General features: G+C 34.9%; 1 long non-coding RNA gene across 1 annotated transcript; it reads left to right on the forward strand.

Annotated features, from left to right (window-relative positions):
- The first annotated feature begins 11,868 nt into the window (after nt 1-11,868).
- Nucleotides 11,869-15,229, forward strand: LOC107871058. Its single transcript, XR_007056114.1, has 2 exons — nt 11,869-12,792; nt 12,877-15,229. It is a non-coding gene; the product is annotated as an uncharacterized LOC107871058 (long non-coding RNA).
- Nucleotides 15,230-18,390: the final 3,161 nt, after the last annotated feature.

Consider the following 18,390-nt stretch of genomic DNA (forward strand, 5'->3'; position numbering starts at 1 on the left):
ATACACCAATGGAACAGGTAGTTGTGTATGTTTCCGTGTATGTAATAGTTCAAAACACTCCCCCTCAAGCTGCAGGGTGGAGAATGTTTAGCACACCAAGCTTTCCAAGTAAATGAGTATGTTGAGCAAGGCTCAGGCTCTTGGTAAGTAGGTCAGCAAGTTGATCACCAGAAGGAACATAGAGAGCCTTAATTAAGCCATCTTTGATCTTGTCCCTGATGAAATGACAGTCAATCTCGATGTGTTTGGTTCTCTCATAAAATACAGGATTGTTGGCCAACTAAATGGCTAAATTACTGTCACTGAAGACTGAAACAAGAAGGATGACATCAACTTTGAGGTCTTGAAACAAACCAACCAGCTAAGTGAGCTCTGCAACTGCTGAAGCCATGCTTCTGTACTCAGCTTCGGCAGAACTCCTGTAAACAGTGTGCTATTTTTTTTATTTTCATGATATTAATGATTCACCAAAGTGAATTGTATAACCAGTAACTGATCTTCTGGTGTTGGGGCAAGTAGCCCAATCTGAGTTATACCAGCAAGTTAGAGAAGTAGCAGGCTTAGCCTTGAACCAGATACCTTGACCAACAAAACCTTTAAGGTATCTGACCACCCTAGTAGCTGCTTCCCAGTGGGATTTCTTGGGGTGTTGCATGAATTAGCTGAGATTTTGCACAACAAAATTAATGTCTGGCCTTGTAATAGTGGCATACATAAGTTTCCCAATAAGTCTTTGGTAAGATGAAGTGTCAGATAGCAACTCATTATCTTGTGCACTTGTGGCATGATCATACTCAATAGATGTTAACTTGGAATTAAATTCTAGAGGGGTGATAGCTGGTTTAGAACCACTAAGCCCTGCGTTAGCGATCAACTCAAGAATGTACTTCCTTCGGTTTAATATGATCCCTGATGCTGATCTTAAAACTTCAATACCCAAAAAATACTTGAGATTACCCAACTCTTTTATTTTGAATTGCTGATGCAACTTAATTTTGGTAGAATTGATCAATGATGCACTACTCCCAGTAATTAGCAAATCATCAACATATACAAGCACTATAACAGTGTCATTACCTTGATGCAGAGTGAGTAGGGAATAGTCATGTACACTTTGGGTAAAACCAACATCAAGTAAGGCATAAGTGAGCTTCAGATTCCACTGCCTGGAGACCTGCTTAAAGCCATATAAGGATTTGATCAATTTACACACCTTGTGCTCCCCCTGTCTTCTAAATCCTTCTAGCATCTCCATGTAGACCTCCTCCTCAAGATCCTCTTAGAGGAATGCATTATAAACATCCATTTGATAAAGGTTCCAACCTTTAGATACAGCTACTACAATTACACATCTGACTGTAACCATCATAGCCACTAGTGAGAAAGTTTCATGATAATCTAATCCCTCCTGTTGACTATATACTTTGGCCACTAACCTTGCTTTGAACCTCTCCACTTCACCATTTGAAAGATATTTCATTTTATATATCCACTTGGAACCAATAATATTATTCCCTTTAGGTAAATCAACAATGATACATGTGTTGCTAGTTTCCAATGCTTTGAATTTCTGACTTCTTAGCTTTCACCCACCTTTCATCTTGTACAGCTTGTTTAAAGTGCTGAGGCTCAGTTAAAGTTGAGAATTTGGTTAAATAGCACTGATAAGCAGGACTTAGATTTTTATAAGAAAAGTTATTGGCTAATGGATGCTTGCATCTCTGGTTTCTGGAAGTGTCAACATAATCATGCATCCATACTAGTGGTTTTCTTGTTCTTGATGGTCTACTGGAAGAAGGTTGAGGTAGGAAAGGTTCATCTTGGAACGTGTCTGCATGATTGGTACCAGGTGAAGCTACAACAGGTACTGCAGCATCAGTAATGCCATCCTCCTCAATTGGGGCATCTTCAGTGACACTCTCAGTAGATGTCTTAGGAAATATTTCACCATCTATAGGGACCAAAATATTTGTGATAACTTCTTCAGATGAGGAAACTTGTGTATTTTGTTCTGGTAAGGGAGCAAAAAGAAATGTATCTTCATGAAACACTATATCTCTACTGACTAATAGTCTCTTTGAGGTAAAATCTAGCAGCAAATATTTCTTCTGTGACTCTAAATTGTAATATCCCATATTTTGGACTAGAATGAAAGTCCATCATTCCTATGCGTAGACATTTCAAAAGCCTCAAATCCTATGTAAATTTAGTGTGTTAATCAATTATGTAGCGTGGAAATCTATTTGAGCATGAATTTAGATCATAGACGTTCCCTAACTCAAGTACAAGTTGAAAGCTTTCCTATCGTTCAAGTTTTAGTGAGCGTCAAAACTTGGGTCAACTTCATTCGATCATAACTCCTTGTAAATATTGAATTAGAGGGCCTACTATATATCAAATGAAAGATATTTGAATTATATTTCCAACGATACCAATTTCGTCCAAATTCAACACCCGAGCAAGAAGTTATGACTTTGCAAAGTGGAGTACATCGCATGACATAAGGTGTGCGACGTACAACCTAAGGTGTGCGATAAGATGTGCGACTCACACCCTAATATGTGCGATAATATGTGCGACGCATACCCTAATATGTGCAATAAAGTGCGCGTCGCACATGTGGGTATCCAGGTGACTTAAAAGTCCGTTTTTGGGGCAAAAATAGTCCTTTTCCACCCCTATATAATGCCTGAAAGCCCTTATTTCACCAAAACATATTATTTCTCTCAAAATTCTCTCAAGAACACAAGCTAGGGTTTTCATAGAAGATTCAAGTTCAAGGTTCCTCCATCAATCATCAAGAATCTTTCTTCTAAGGTATGCATAGTGTTCATCCATGGATCCCTTTCATCCGTAGAGCTCAAGAACTATATTTTAAATAATAAATTATGATCTTTATGTTGTTGTGTGATTATGTTCATGTTGATGGTTGTTAATTGTGTTTCAAGAAGGTATCTAAATGTGTTTTCAAGAAGTGTATGGGCATGTTAGTTGGAAACCCATGAATTTGGGTGGTTCAAGATTTCTAAATTTGTTAAGTACACCTATGCTCAATATTATGCATGTAAGGTGTTTGATAAAATGCCTAGAATGATTAAAAACATGTATTATAACTTAGAGGTGAACTATATGATAAATTCATGCTAGTCTATTATGTTAAAAGAGCTCACTTGTCATTGTTGTGCAATATATGTGTTAATGGAATGTACATGATGATTGGGGAATGGATTTATAGTGTGTCTATATGTCTTCCATGCTATGAACAAGATCATGATTTTGAAGTATCACATGAATTATCCGTAAATTATTACAATATGAACTAAATGTTACATGTTTGCCATTCCCTTATGGTTAAATAGTTTCCATGCCATTGTTATGAATAGTATATGTTGTCGGAATTCCCATGATATTAGAATATGATATTTATGACTTGATTATAAGAATTCCTATTCGTGTAAGATATTATGATGACCATTTACTTCATCAAATCCCTCACTCATGTATTATGGATTGTTATTGATGGTCATATACTCAAGAAAGTCAAGTTGTGTCAGTTTCCTTCCATTGAGTCCTGGGGGTACTTGTACCCGAAAAATATAGTTGTGTGCCTAGAGCCATGACATTTTGTCACGATACTCTTAGTCAAGCCATGATCTATAGAATTCAGTTACTCATGTGACTCAGAAATCTCAGCAGTCTCAGTAGTTCAGTAATCTCAGTTATGCTCAATTAATCTCAGTAATCTCAGTTATGCTCAGTTAATCTTAGTAATCTCAGTTATGCTCAGTTAATCTTAGTAATCTCAGTTATGCTCAGTTAATCTCAGTAATCTCAGAAAGTCAGTACTCTCAGAAATCTCATGAACTCAGTAGTATTCCATCAATCACGGAACTCAGTAAGTTCAGTTAATCAGTTCAGTTCAGTGTCTTTCAGATGAGAGTAGGATTCAGCATCGAGCGAGCCTAGGGATGGGGACTCACTCTCTAGTGAGGACTGAGATTCTTAGAAGAAATCCCTAAGATAGAACTACGTAGCCAGCGTAGGTACGAGATGTCACTCGTTAGATAGGACGGACATACTCAGGGGTCACCCGTTAGCACATTTATATGTATAGAACTGATCCCAGGAGTCACCCACTAGATTAGGACTGACTCCACAACAACTGTCTTTACTGGTGGCACAGTATTGATACCCTTCCAGTCAGGGCGGAGATTGGACCCCAGTCAGCTTAGCATGGGGCATGTCAGTTATATGAATACACCCCACAGTTATAGTTTCAGTATCAGTCTTCAGAGTAGAAATCAGAAATCAGGACTGAACTTAGATAGTTCCACAGACTTAAAGACCACCCGTCATATATGCTTGGTCTCTCAATGAGTTATTCAGTATCAGTACTTCTAGAGATCTCCCGTCAGATAGGCTTGATCTCAATCTTAGATTCAGTTGAGTATTCTTATTATTAGTTCCAGAGATCACCCATTATTTAGGCTTGATCTCAAGCTTAGTCACTCTTAATCATTATTAGAAGATTTAGACTGTTAAATACAGTCACTCAGTATCAGTTACATCGGTTAGGCCGATCATCATAGTTATATTAGTTAAATCAGTTGTCATAGCTTACGTTATCAGTATTTAGTTTCAGGACTGTTAGACACGGTCAATCAAACCAGTTCTTCATAATTTGAACTGTCAGAAACAGTCATTAATCTATTCAGTATCTCAGTATTGGTAAAGTCATGATGTCAGTATTCAAACTTAGTAGTCAGTATCTCCACGATTTCAGTAGCAGTTATGTATGTATGCATGTATTCTCACATTCATATTAGTCAGCATATTCATGCATATGCACTTAGCCTACCCCCATGTATACTCAGTACTTTAGTTGTACTGACGCATTCGTGCTGTGGTGCTTTCTTTTATGTTACACCATAGGTTCTGGGGTGCAGATTCCAAACCAACAGTAGCATTTCAGTTAGCAATGAGTCCTCATCTTTTGAGGACATGATCATTACATTTATTATTCTAGTATTTCAGTTTATTTTCAGTTTAAGGAGTTAGTTGGAGACATGTTTCTTCAACTCCTTATTCAGATAGTTTAGAGTCTTTCAGATGATTACAGAGTTTTTAGATTCAGCCTTTTGTATTTTCAGCTTGTTTTGGTACTATGATACCACCTTATTCAGACGTTTTATTGTTCAAGATTGAACCTTATGGCCTTTTAGTTCATGTTTTTGCATTTTTATATGTATATTATGCAGTTACAGGTACAGATATTAGTCATGGGTTAGCTTGTGGTCCTCCGGGGTCATGAGCACCGCGTAGTATTTCGGTTCAGAAAATTGGTGCGTTACATAAATATCCCACCAATACTATAGGTTTGGCCCTTTCTGTGAATTTATCACCTCTTGGTAAGATAGTTGCATAACACAAGCATCCAAATACCCTGAGATGAGACAACTTGGGATCCTTGGAAAACATCAACTGAAATGGGCTCTTACCACTCAGAACTGAAGATGGCAACCTGTTCATTATATATAATGCAGTTTTTACAGATAGTCCCCAATATTTAATGGGCAAGTGAGACTGAAAATTGAGGGCTCTAGCTATGTTTAATATGTGTCTGTGCTTTCTTTCCACAACTTCATTCTGTTGAGAGGTGTGAGGACAACTGATCTGATGTAGAATGCCTAGGGACTGGAACAATGTCTTACATTGAGAGTTGATAAATTTAGTTCCATTATCAGATCTGATGGTTTTTACCACTATTCCAAATTGAGTTTTAATCATGAAAATGAATGTTTAATGGCCACTATGGCCTCAGACTTTAATTGCAACAGGTTTACCCAAGTGTATCTACTATGGTCATCTACCATAGTCAAGAAATAGTATTTGTTGTCAAAAGTAGAAGTCTTATATGGACCCCATAATCCATGTGTACAAGTTCAAAATAAGTAAAACATCTAGTAGTACTTGTAGGAAATGACAATCTTATCTGTTTAGCTAGTGGACACACAGTACATTTATTCAACATATTTATATCACTAGGATTCTTCAAAATGTCTAAACATTGGAGAACCTGAGAAGCAGGGTGTCCAAGTCTTTGGTGCCATAAACTGCAACTAGAAGTTGAGACTTCTGCAATGAATTTGCATGTTTTTTATCCTGACTAATTAGTATTTCCTATCCAATCACCTTTAAGAACATACAGTCTACCCTCTTGTCTACCAATCCCCTTTACCTTGCCATTGAAGAGGTCCTGAAAGATGCAAAAATCAGGATAAAAGGATACAAAGTATGAAAGTTCCTTGGTTATCTTAGCAACAGAAAACAAATTGAGTATGAAGTATGGAACAAGTAGGACATCTTTGATCACATTATCTGTAAAAATGTAGGTTTCTCCAGTGTGTGAGATTGTCATTTCATCACCTGTTGGGAGGTGCAACTTATCCAAATGTTTAGTGTCTAATCTGGTACTACTTTTGAATAAGTGTCTATGTGCAGACACATGATGTGTAGCACCTGAGTCTACAATCTAACTGTCAGGATAGGCTTTGGACAAGAAACAAGTAGTAATACCTGTCATACTTACTTGTTTCATATCTTTGGCATCTTTGCTCAACATGGTCATAATCTAAGTGTACTCCTTCCCATTGAATGTGTGAGACTTGGCCAGTGGTGCACGAGTCCCTTCATGAATAGAACTAGCAGCATCAACCTGTCCAGCTACCATAGTTGGAGCCTGAGAAAATTTGTTACTAGTGTTGACAAAATTGTTACCACCATTGTTACTGCCAGTGTTCTGTGACCTGAAGTTAGAGTTGTATCATTGTTTTTTCTTGTTCTTCCAGTTATTTGGATACCTTACCAACTTGTAACAAGTTTCCTTAGTATGACCTAAGAGATGGCAATAATCACATTTTCTGCCATTCACAGTCATCATACAAGTTGAATTTTGGATTTCATCCTCTATAAGCATGGCATAAGCTTGATTAAGAGTAGGAGTCACTCCTTTGAGCAATGTCTGTCTTCTAGCTTGATCATATGACTTATTTAGGCCACTTAAAAACTGTAAGAGTCTAAGTTGACACATATGATCTAAGTACTCTCTAGAATTAGGGCAATCACAACTAGGATTTGGCACTAGTACATCATACTCACTCCATAAACTCTTTAATTTGGTAAAATAAGCTGAGATTGAATCTGTACCTTAAGAGTGCATATTAATTTCATGATGCAATTGGTATATACGCATACGATTCACCTTGTCATATCTTTCCTTGAAATCTTCCCAAACTGTACAAGCATTTGTGGCATAAATAATTTCAGATAACAGACTTTCACTCACAGTGTTCATAATCCAGGAAAGCACAATTGCATTACATGTTTCCCACTGCTCATGAAGCTTCTTTTTATACGACTCCTTGCTGCAGGTTCCAGTGATAAATCCAAACTTTCTCTTCCCTAAGAGAGCAATATGCATCGATCGACTCCATAAACTATAATTTTCTAAACCAGTTAACTTGATTGGAACAAGTACAACACTAGAACTATCAGATACACCAATGAAAAGTGGATCACTTTGATCAATTTTAGGCACCATGATTGATAGGATGTAACTGCAAAGTAGATCTAAATCATGAAGAAGAAGAAACTGGAAAATAGAGATCGAAAATGTACTGAAACAGAGATCTCAAATTGTGCAGAGAACTTAGTAAAATACGATAAAAAAACACACTTAGTGTTGAGCTTGTGGATTTGATACCATGTGAAATAGAAGGATTGCAGCTTGATAGCTTGCAATCAAGGAGAAGAAGAAGATAGTTCGGAACTAAATTTTTATTATTGTCACTTGAAGATTACAGTTATGAGTCTATTTATACACTTGAGTTAAGATGAGCTAAGAATGAGCTAAGAAGTGAATCATGTATCCAGCTCATTGACAGCTCATTGTAACTAACTAATCATTGTATAACAACCTCTAACAACCTTCAACAACCTTTACAGCTGACTCAGCTATTGACTAACTAACTAACTACTCCTATCAATATTACACACCAATGGAACAGGTAGTTGTGTATGTTGCCATGTATGTAGTATTTCAAAACAGTATATCACTTTAATCTAGTTTTATGCAGTTTTTAAATGTATAATCTTATTTTCTCAAACATTGAGCAACTCAACTTGAATAAAAATTGTTGAGCTCGAAATAATCAGGTGTCATGCGAAAGCTAGCCAAGAAAACCTTGAAAGAGGCCATATAAGAAGACATACAAAAAGTATATAAAAAAAGATACAATAATTTAACGTGGTCCGGTTAATTCACCTATATCCATAAAAGAAGACGAGCAATCCATTGTATAAAAGAGAGTACAAAATATTGAGAGCAACAACCTTACACAATTCACTCAGAACAAAAGAGGTTCACACAAGTGACACTGTAATACTTTTGTCTCACAGATCTCCCCCCCTAAACAACTCGCAAAACCCCTAGGACTATATTGTGGATGCTACCATTTTCCTACAAGAACAAAGATTAGCCTAATCTAGAGAATATGTTTTTTTTTTTCCTAAATAAAAATTCTATTATGGTAAGAAAGTCAGGACAAACACTCAACAATCTCTGTCTTGGTCTGAATTGCTAACAAAACAAAATTGTTCCACCTTCTTCACGTAGTCTTCAACAAGTTCAATCTCCATTTTCAAAAGATCCTCCATTAAATTTTTGTCCCTACATAGTAACACTTTGATAAAATTCTCAAACCAAAATTTTCAACCAGCCCAAAGACACTCTTACGTGGTCTGATATTGTCTGCTTTGGCCTACACAGTTTTTCCCAAAAGACTTCATACCATTAAGAGATCCTACACCTTATATGTAGATTTCCAATCTTTTTAGCTATCAATGTGGGACTTTTTTTCACACACCTAACAATCTTTCTTTCGAATTAAGTTTCACGTGGCTCATTACCAAGATCAACGGATAACCGAGATACTTAACAATCTTTTCCTCGAACTAAGTTTCATGTGTCCGATTACCATAATCCATAGATTACTAAGATTCACTGTGAACCACTCATATCGCCTGAGTATTTTATGGAAACCGAAATATGCAACTAACTTCTTTTTGTGAGTGTATTTTCAAGATGTAAGAGTAAGCAAATCGATCCCCGCACTCCATCACTCTACCACATCCCCATAATAATCCTGCTGAATTTGACTCTAATACCAGTTGTTGGGCTTGAAATAATCAGGTGTCATGCAGAAGCTAGCAAAGTAAACCTCGAAAGAGATCACATAAGAAGGAATGTAAGAAATACACCAAAAGAGACACAATAATTTAACGTGATTCGGTCAATCGACCTACATTCACAAAAAGAGACGAGCAATCCTATATAAATCGAGAGATAACCTCATACAATTCACTCAAAATAAAAGTTCACAGGAGTGACACCTTAACACTTCTGTCTCACAAATTCTCTCCCCCTAAACAACACCCAAAATCCCTAGTACTACATGGTGGATGCTACCATGCTAGAAGAAAGGATATTTATAGAGTCTATAACCTTTTCCTACGAGAACACAAATTAGTCAAATCTGGAGAATATATATTTTTTTCCTAAAAGAAAACTCAATTATAGTACATAAAGAAAACCCCAATTATAAAAAGAAAATCAAAACAAACACTCAACAAAAACATAAGATGTTTGGCTTTCATGTTTTGTATATCCACACATTTTTTAAGGGGCAGAGGAGTTATTTTTGCTCATTTACAGTGTCTTTTTCCTATTGACCTTAAAACTTTAAAAGGCAACGTCATATATTTCCCCGACTAAACTTTATTGGCTTGCTCCTAGTTCTATGATTATTAGAACTTTTTTTGTGAACTTATCTGTTGAGGAGCAACCCTCCTTCCTTTTCTCTTTTTTTTTTTTTATGGGTTAGAATGTAAGAAATTCGTATTGTAATAAAGCGGTCAGATGTCGCCCTTTTTATATTCCTTTAACTTATTTGTTGAATTTCCTATGAAGGAAACTTTGATTAAAAAAAAATTTTTTTTTTCTATTTGTTCAAATATTGATGATAAATTATTTGATATTTATGTTGGTAACAGATAATAAATATTTATAACATTAGTTAAGATATGTATACTAATTTGACACCACAATTATAACTTTTTTTAAATCCAATTCCTTTGTGCAACATTTATTAGGTGGTATTGTTTTATTCTAGATTCGAGTAAAGCTGCGAAGCATGTATTATTTCTTTTTCATTTTTGTATGAGATTGGCTAATATTAATTTAAGCCAAGAGGAAGAAAATTTTTTTGGACTTGGTGTGAGTCAACTTCCATATTCCTAGGAGATACTGATATTCCTACAATATGTCTCTTTTTAAAAAGATTATGCCACCAAAGTCTTTTTGGCTATTGTATAAAGCCCTCCCCTTAAGATCATGCTACATGGATTATTTTTGTAATGTTGTTAAGTATTTAATTGATTATTACATGTCTCACCGGTCACAATCAATTAAAATTCACACAGTATTAAAAGGGAAAATTTTACAAAATGTCCATCGTGTTAAATTTTTACATAAAAATAGCTCACTTAACATTATTTACTAAAAATAGCCTTTCCGCTAAAATTCTAACCAAAAAGACCGTTTGGCCTAACAAATTACAACCATAATGGTAGGTGCCATTTTGCCTTGTTTTCTAGTTTCCTTTCGCCCTTTTTAAAAAAATAAAAAACCGCCTTTTGTTTTCTTTTGCTGCACTATTTTTTTTTTTTTTTGTAAAAAATTTTTTTTTTTTTTTTTTTTTAACTTTTTTTTTCGCTGCCATTTTTCTTAAAAAAATTAATCTAATTTTTCACTATCGATATATTACATATACAATCGATGCACGTTTCACTATATATATATATATGCCATTTATATAATATTGTTACATAAAAAAGAGTTGCACGAAAAAAGTTTGAAAAAAATGAAAATAACTTTTTTAATAATTAAAAAAAACTGCAAAGAAAACAACAAACAAAGTTAATTTTTAAAATTATTGCTCAAAAAAAGGCAAAGAAAATGACCATTTAATCAATAATGGCCGATTTATATTACTCTATTATATAAGCCAATAGTCCAAGCACTATCACAACATTCTATTATTGTACCAAAGGCAATCAAATGTGTACAACAATACTTCACAGTTTGTGGCCCTTTTTGGTTCAATGTGATTGGCTATATCACAAGTGTAAACGCTCTTCATCTCCACGTGTGAGCAACTAAAATCTACAACTATGGCTCTCAACCTCTTTCAACGTATGTTGAAACCTAATTTATGTCATTCACGACTAATTTTAATCTTGAATTTCATTGATTTTTAATGAAATTAAAATAATTATTTCTTTCAAATAATTTTTTTTCAAAATATATTTATGCGTAATTTTATCATTTTAAGTAGCGATTATAAATTATCGTATTCGATTGTACGAGATTATATAATTTTGTTACTTAAATAATTATCTTACAGAATATCAAATTTTAATCAAAGTTTATCTTGAAAATTAATTTAAATGGCTAAAATCTTAATGTAATTTATTCCAAAAATAATTTATTTGGAGAAATACTTGTTTAATTTTATTAAATCAAGAAGCTTGAGATTAAGTGAGGTATTAATTCGTATCAAATTTCAATTTAATTCGGCCTATCTATTAAATTTGGCTATAATCAAAATTAAATTGGCCCCAATTTGCAATTGGCCAACTGATTTTTAATTCGATCAAAATTTTAAAATATTTAGCTAATTCTTAATTTTAATTGGGGTAATTTTACAGACCCAAATCAGCCCAGCCTCCTAATTGACCCAAAACAACACAATCAGCAGCCCAAAATCCTTAAACCACCAGCCCCCAGCCCAACAAATAGCCTGACCCGACCCGTTTTTTTTCCTTCTTCAACCTCAACAAAACAACAGCAACACAACCGATACAGCAAACAACAAAAACCGACAATATGCTACAGCTTCAACCAACGATCTCAATGACAAAATCGCACATCAATTCAACCAACTCAACCCAAATTCGATGAAAAGCTGGCCCAACATCGCGTACAGCTTCAGCAACCATCGCGACCCAAACCCGTAACCCCCGAAATCCGTCCAAATCGACCCGAATCCAACCATTTCACCTGGACCCGACTCGGAGAAGCTTCAACCTGAACGTTTCCCTCTTCAACATGTGTTTTCCCACGTAAAATCGTACAAGAATCGCGAGAATCTTCTAGAAAGAGGCTAGGTGGCAGCCATCAACGTTCCAAAAATAATTAGCTGTCAAGAATCCGTTCTAAGTTGTTGGAGTTGTACCTTGAAGGTACACAAACGCCCAATTTTGATTGGTTAGAAACGAATCTGTTTCTCCCCAATGTGAAAAATTCGAAGTTTCTTGGAAAAATCCAAAAAAATCAAGACAAAATCAAAGGGAAATTTGGTTATCATCAAAAAGTGTTGAAAATATCTTACTCTAAAAATCCTAAAATTGCCCCAGTTCAAATTAATCCCACATCGGTGGAGTTCAAAGATCGACTCCCATTTTTGTTCTCTATATGAGGCTCACTATTGAGCAAAAAAGGGGACAAGTCTTGAATGTTGAAAAAAAAAGATCAAGCAAAAGTTTATATCCTAGTAAGAAAATTTTTCCATAAAATTGGGTACTGTTCGAAGTCTTCGGAATCACAGTAAAGCTTTTCGGTGGTGGTCGAGATACTATCAAAGTCTCGAGTCCCATTTTGATGCTCTGAAACAGGTAACATTCTGTTTCATTTATTTTCGATTAGTTCTGCTTCGTCTCACTATTCTTTAGTTATGTTTTGATGACGTTGTTTTCTAGGAGTAGCTGTAGATGGACTTGAAGGCCCTAGGTTTAGTCGTGGAAGATGATGAATTTTAACGTGTTGATGTGTTTCGATTTCTGGTTTCGTCTTTCTTTTGTAAGAGTTTACTGTGCTTGATTCTCTCTTGGTGGTTTTAGTTTCCTATTACTTTAAAGTTGAAATATTGTTCCTAGTAATTGTTTCTGAATGAATGCATTGTACGTTAATCCTCTGTTCATGATTATTGGTGCTTTCACCCATTTGGTTTCTATTGATTGAATACTGTTTGGTGTGGCATTTTGATTCTTGTTCTCACCATGTTCCTAGACTACTGCTTAGTTGAAGGATGTGCTTGTCGAAGTTCACTTTTGGTGTGTTATTTGTAGTCTGAGTGTTTTTAGTATTCAGCGCTAATGTTAGAAGATAAATCATGACGAGGCCATCAATGCAATGACTACTTAAAAATCATTTGGACTCTTGTAGATCTATTCTAAGAGTGTCGAAAGAGTACGAGGATGAGAGTAGTATGTCCTGTCAATTCTCTTCTGCAGTCTGATGAGTGTGCTTTTTGGTGTCAGAGCTTGAAAATTTGATTCATTTTCCTTTGAATTCATTTTTGGTATGTGATCATGTTAGAAGGGCAAATGTAATTGTGTTTTGTAAAATGCTGGATATTCGAGCACGCCGGTTTAGTAGAGAATATCTCAACTCTAGTTGTCATTATGTTATGTGTGCAATTTATGCTTAGACTGAGAATTCCCGGGGATTTTTTCTTGATCGATAACATCTAGAAAGGAGGGATGAGGTTATGTTCATCTTACTAGATTACTAATATTGATCACGTAAAGAGTTAACCATCTTGTTCTTATTTTGTTTAAGTTCTTGCCACAATTTAGAATTGAATGGTCACTATAGAACTTGCCAGGAAGTTTCAAAAAGTCCTAGTTTTCTAAGAAAACTGTTGTGGACTTGAGATTTGTTAGTGAGTTTGTAAGAATCTTTTATGCTATTTTGGTTTTAAGTATTACATTTCAAGCCTAATGCAAGTGTACCTGCCCAACTTCTTGTAAAGAATGGGTTAATTTGCCAATCAAGTGAGAGTGTGATACCTTTCTTCTTCTTTATTTTGTGGTTTATGATCTTGTGACTCTTTGAATTATATCTAGGATTCCCGAAGCAAATAAGTATGATTTTTTGATGACTTATGTGCTGAGAATTTTGTTGCCTTAGTCCTAGTGTAAAGGTCATGAGTAGAACATAGGCGTTCTAAAAAACATAGCTTTTGGTGTTTTAAGTTTAGCTGAAGAAGTGTTAACAGATAAAAGTTTTCTTTATGAATTATAAAATCTTTTAAGTTTTCAATCAAATGAAAATTATGCATGAAAATGAATGAATCAAACACTTATTTGGTCAATTGTCAGTGATATGAATATGGGCCATGAAATTTTGCAGAATACCAGTTAAACTTTTGTCTCTTCTCTTCTTTGGTCTTTACTACAATAAATAAAATAGATCAAGTTATAGGTTTGAATCTTCTTCGTTATTTAATACTACTACAATAACTGAAAGATGAATGACCCATGGAGTGTTACTACTTCCACCGTCTCAATTTGTGGCACTTTTTTTTTTAAATTTTGTGATTCAATTTATAAATTTGTTTAAATAGTTAATTATCGTAATTTATGTATATTTAATTATGTGATTTCTTTATTTATTTTTATTTGTCATATTTTATGATATTGTTGGAAATGTTATAATAATAACGGCCCTGTTTGCATCATTTGTAATCAGATAGTTTAAAATAATGAGTTGTTTGATTAACTTCATGTTCCAGTTTACCTTAGCTCTTTCCTCATATTTTTGCCTCTCATTTCTGTTGGAGTGCATCGTTAGTATTGCGGATTAAAGATCCCAATCTTGTTTTGATTACTTGAGACGTGAAAAGACCGCCCTTTATACAATACGAACTTGTTCATGATTATCTTTGGTTTGAATCGGTTGTATTTTCTATTTATTCCATCGAGTTAATTACTTTCTTTCTTCTTTCTTTGGCATGGAAAATCCATTCGGGGTCCAATTAGACTTTCCTGTTTTTTGCATTCAATGGGCCAATGAGGCCCGCCACCTCCATCGAGTCAAGATTCAGGATAAGTCAAAAATCGACTACATAATGCATGGATACAAGGAGTCAAAAGAAGAAAAAATGAGTTAAAGTACCATATTTGAAGCCGCAAAGAGACCCGAGAGTCTCATTTATTCATTATTATTGTCTTTTTACTATTATTTATTTATTTATTTATTTCATTATTCATTTATTTGGGCCTCGAAGCTAAAAATTATAAATTTAATATAGGTGAAGCAGATTTTGGACCAAAAGGCTCAAAAACATAGATTAGGACAGATAAAAATTGGGCCGAAAGCCCAAATTAGTTTAGGACAGGTTGATTTGGGCCCAGCGGCCTAAGTCTTTTACTTCCTCTTCCCTTTCACCTTTTATGTATTTGTTTACCTTTCATTTATTTAGACTTAGTTAAAAATCTCTACTAAGTCGTCCAAATTTGTTTTAAACAAATCGATTTCTAAATCAATCAATCTTTTTGAAGTTAGTCAAAAGATATTTTCAAACAGTCCAGATAAACGCAAGTTAGCGGACGTTTTAGGTGTCTTAAACCTTTCTAAAACGTTAATAGGAACAGCTTACTCAGAATCTTTAAATTTTAAATGATTTTTCTGTTTTGGATAGTTTAAAGTATCTGATAAAGGTTTCTTAATTTCTTTTCAAAATTAAGTGGCGACTTTCAAAAGTCAAAATTTCTGCAAAACAGAAATGACGACTCTGATGGGGATATTTAACTAAGTTCTAACCAAATGTTTGATTTCATCTTTTGACTAACTGTTTTACGTATTTATATCCCTATCAATTTTTGCGAAATTTAATTATTGCATTTCATGGCATGTTCCTGCATTGATTATTATATTGTTTTGAGGTTTCGTGGATGTCCCAGCCCCTATTGTTCAATTCCAAATAAAATGTTAGAAACATGATAGTTTACCGGCACGTTAGGCGGTCGGAGACTGTTCGTGTTTTCAAACTCAAGTTGTCCGCTTGGGAACCTGTGTGTCCAAACCCACTCTAGACATCTAGGATAAAGCTAAACCAAAACCCTATTTTAGGCATAAGCCTAGGACGACCCAATACTAGAGGGGGTATTTGTCACGCCTCAAATCCTATTGGGGCGGACTGGCACCCGTAACCGAGGAGGCTCGGGAGAACCAGCTCATAATCTTATACTTCCCATGCATACCTCTATGACAATCCGAAATTCGAACAACATCATGTCGCATATAAAAGGAAATAATCACCTGTATAAGCTCAAGCACACATATATATGTATATATAATACTTAGGCGTTGGAGTCATCACGTCTATTAACAAAACACCACCTTGACTGTACATTAGGTCTACAAAGCTTCTAGACAATACACAGAGTTTAACTAAGGTCGGGACACACCTCGTCATATAACTAACTTCTATACAATACCAAAAGTGATTGGATATGACACGGAAAGCCCCGAAGCAAATTGGAGCTCACCAAAAGCAGCTGGATATCCTAGGTCCTACTTGTGTGGTGTATGAGCTGAAGTACATGTGCCTGCAGCATGAAATGCAGGTCCCCCATGGGGGACATCAGTACGAAATATGTACTGAGTATGTAAAACTGTAGATAATCACATATGATATAGGAGTTCAATATAAATCAGAAACAAGTGAATAAATCGTAATAGGAGTGGACCACACTTACTAAAATTTGTGACAACCTGTACTTTGTATTTATTCAATCACTTTACCTTCGTTCTTATCATCTTTGTAATCATTACTGTACTGTACTGTGACCATTAGGCTGCCTCCAGTACATATCAACTAGGATCGACCCATGATAGGCTTATGCCCCTGGGATACCACCCATAAACACATAAATAGGGATCGACCTATGATAGGCTTATGCCCCTGGGATACCACCCGATAAGAGAGAACTTCCATCACTTAGTTCAATTAATCTTTGAGATTGTTATTTCAGTCGCCACCGCATTTTTGATACTTTGAAACAATGATACATCAATAAGAGACATATAAATAGATCATCAATGCAATAACAATGAAGTAAGAACTCATTGGCACATCAATGAAGTATTTTGGAGTCATCAATGCCATAACAATGAAGTAGGAACTTATTAGTATATCAATGAAACGGTTTGGAGTCATTAATAGCACATGGATCTTGTTTGAGTAACCGGATACCTTCTGACATTCATTAGTGCAATAAACATGTAAGATTTGGAAGACAAGTAAGTATTGGAATGTCTTGACATCTTGTAGGGTGGAAACAAGTTCATTGGTAACGTAGGAAATCATACAAAACCATTATGAATCACATGTTATTGAATAGCTTTGGAAACTTTCTTAATAGAACAATTGTTCACTTTCATGCCAAAGATATGGTATAGAGTATGCTTTACATACCTGACTGTCAACCTTCAATACTAGTCCTAAATGGACTTCCCGTCTTTTCGGATTACTTATCTACAATGAACATATATAGCAATCTAGTATTAGCGATCAAACGTCACAATTCAATTATTTGAATTCACCAAACTAGTGGTTAAGTAGTAAGCCTTAATTACACTATAAAGGGTGTCACTTTAACCCTCTTATACTCCAATTACATTCACATGCCATACATATTCATACAACATCCTCCAATATCAAGTTTAGATTCATTTATCCTTCCAACCAATCCATTAAACCAAATTGAGCCATAGACATAAATAATCATCAATTCAATAGTATATCACCATATCCACCTTCCATTACTCAATTACCATATCCATCTTCCACAATTCAATACAACCAAACCATGTAAAATAGTCCATAACCCTATTTTCATCACCTTTCAATAACAACCAATACATATAATCCTCTATCACACATATACATATGGAAAAGAACAAAGGCAAACAATATTCATACCTTAGAATTCACCTCTTGATTATGCAATCCTGTTTTCACAAATAATAGGTGCCGTTCGAAGCTCTCGAGATGACAAACACAGTTATCGGATTACTTTGGAATTTCTACGGTTGAATCAAAAGTAATTTAAAGGTCAAATTTGGCTAGGGTTTGTTCTTTCACAATGATTGATGATGAAAATAAGTTTTTGAACTCATATACATGTATATATACACATATTCCCATCCATAATATAATAGGAAATGACCAAAATGCCTTTAAAATTTAAATAATGTCAAATCTGTCCTTTGGTGGACTGTTTTGATAAGCTAAAGTAGATCGACCATAACTCTTTGCTTAGATATCAGATTTGGGTGAAATTGGTATCGTTGGAAGGATAATTAAAAGGGATTTTTTTTCATATAAAGTAGGCCACCCATTTCGTCCTGTACAAGGAGTTATGGTCGTTTGAAATTGACCCTAAAAATCTATTTTGATAGGCTGAAGTAAAACGAGTATAACT

This window comes from Capsicum annuum, chromosome 5 (genome assembly GCF_002878395.1).
Source record: "Capsicum annuum cultivar UCD-10X-F1 chromosome 5, UCD10Xv1.1, whole genome shotgun sequence".
NCBI lineage: Eukaryota > Viridiplantae > Streptophyta > Magnoliopsida > Solanales > Solanaceae > Capsicum > Capsicum annuum.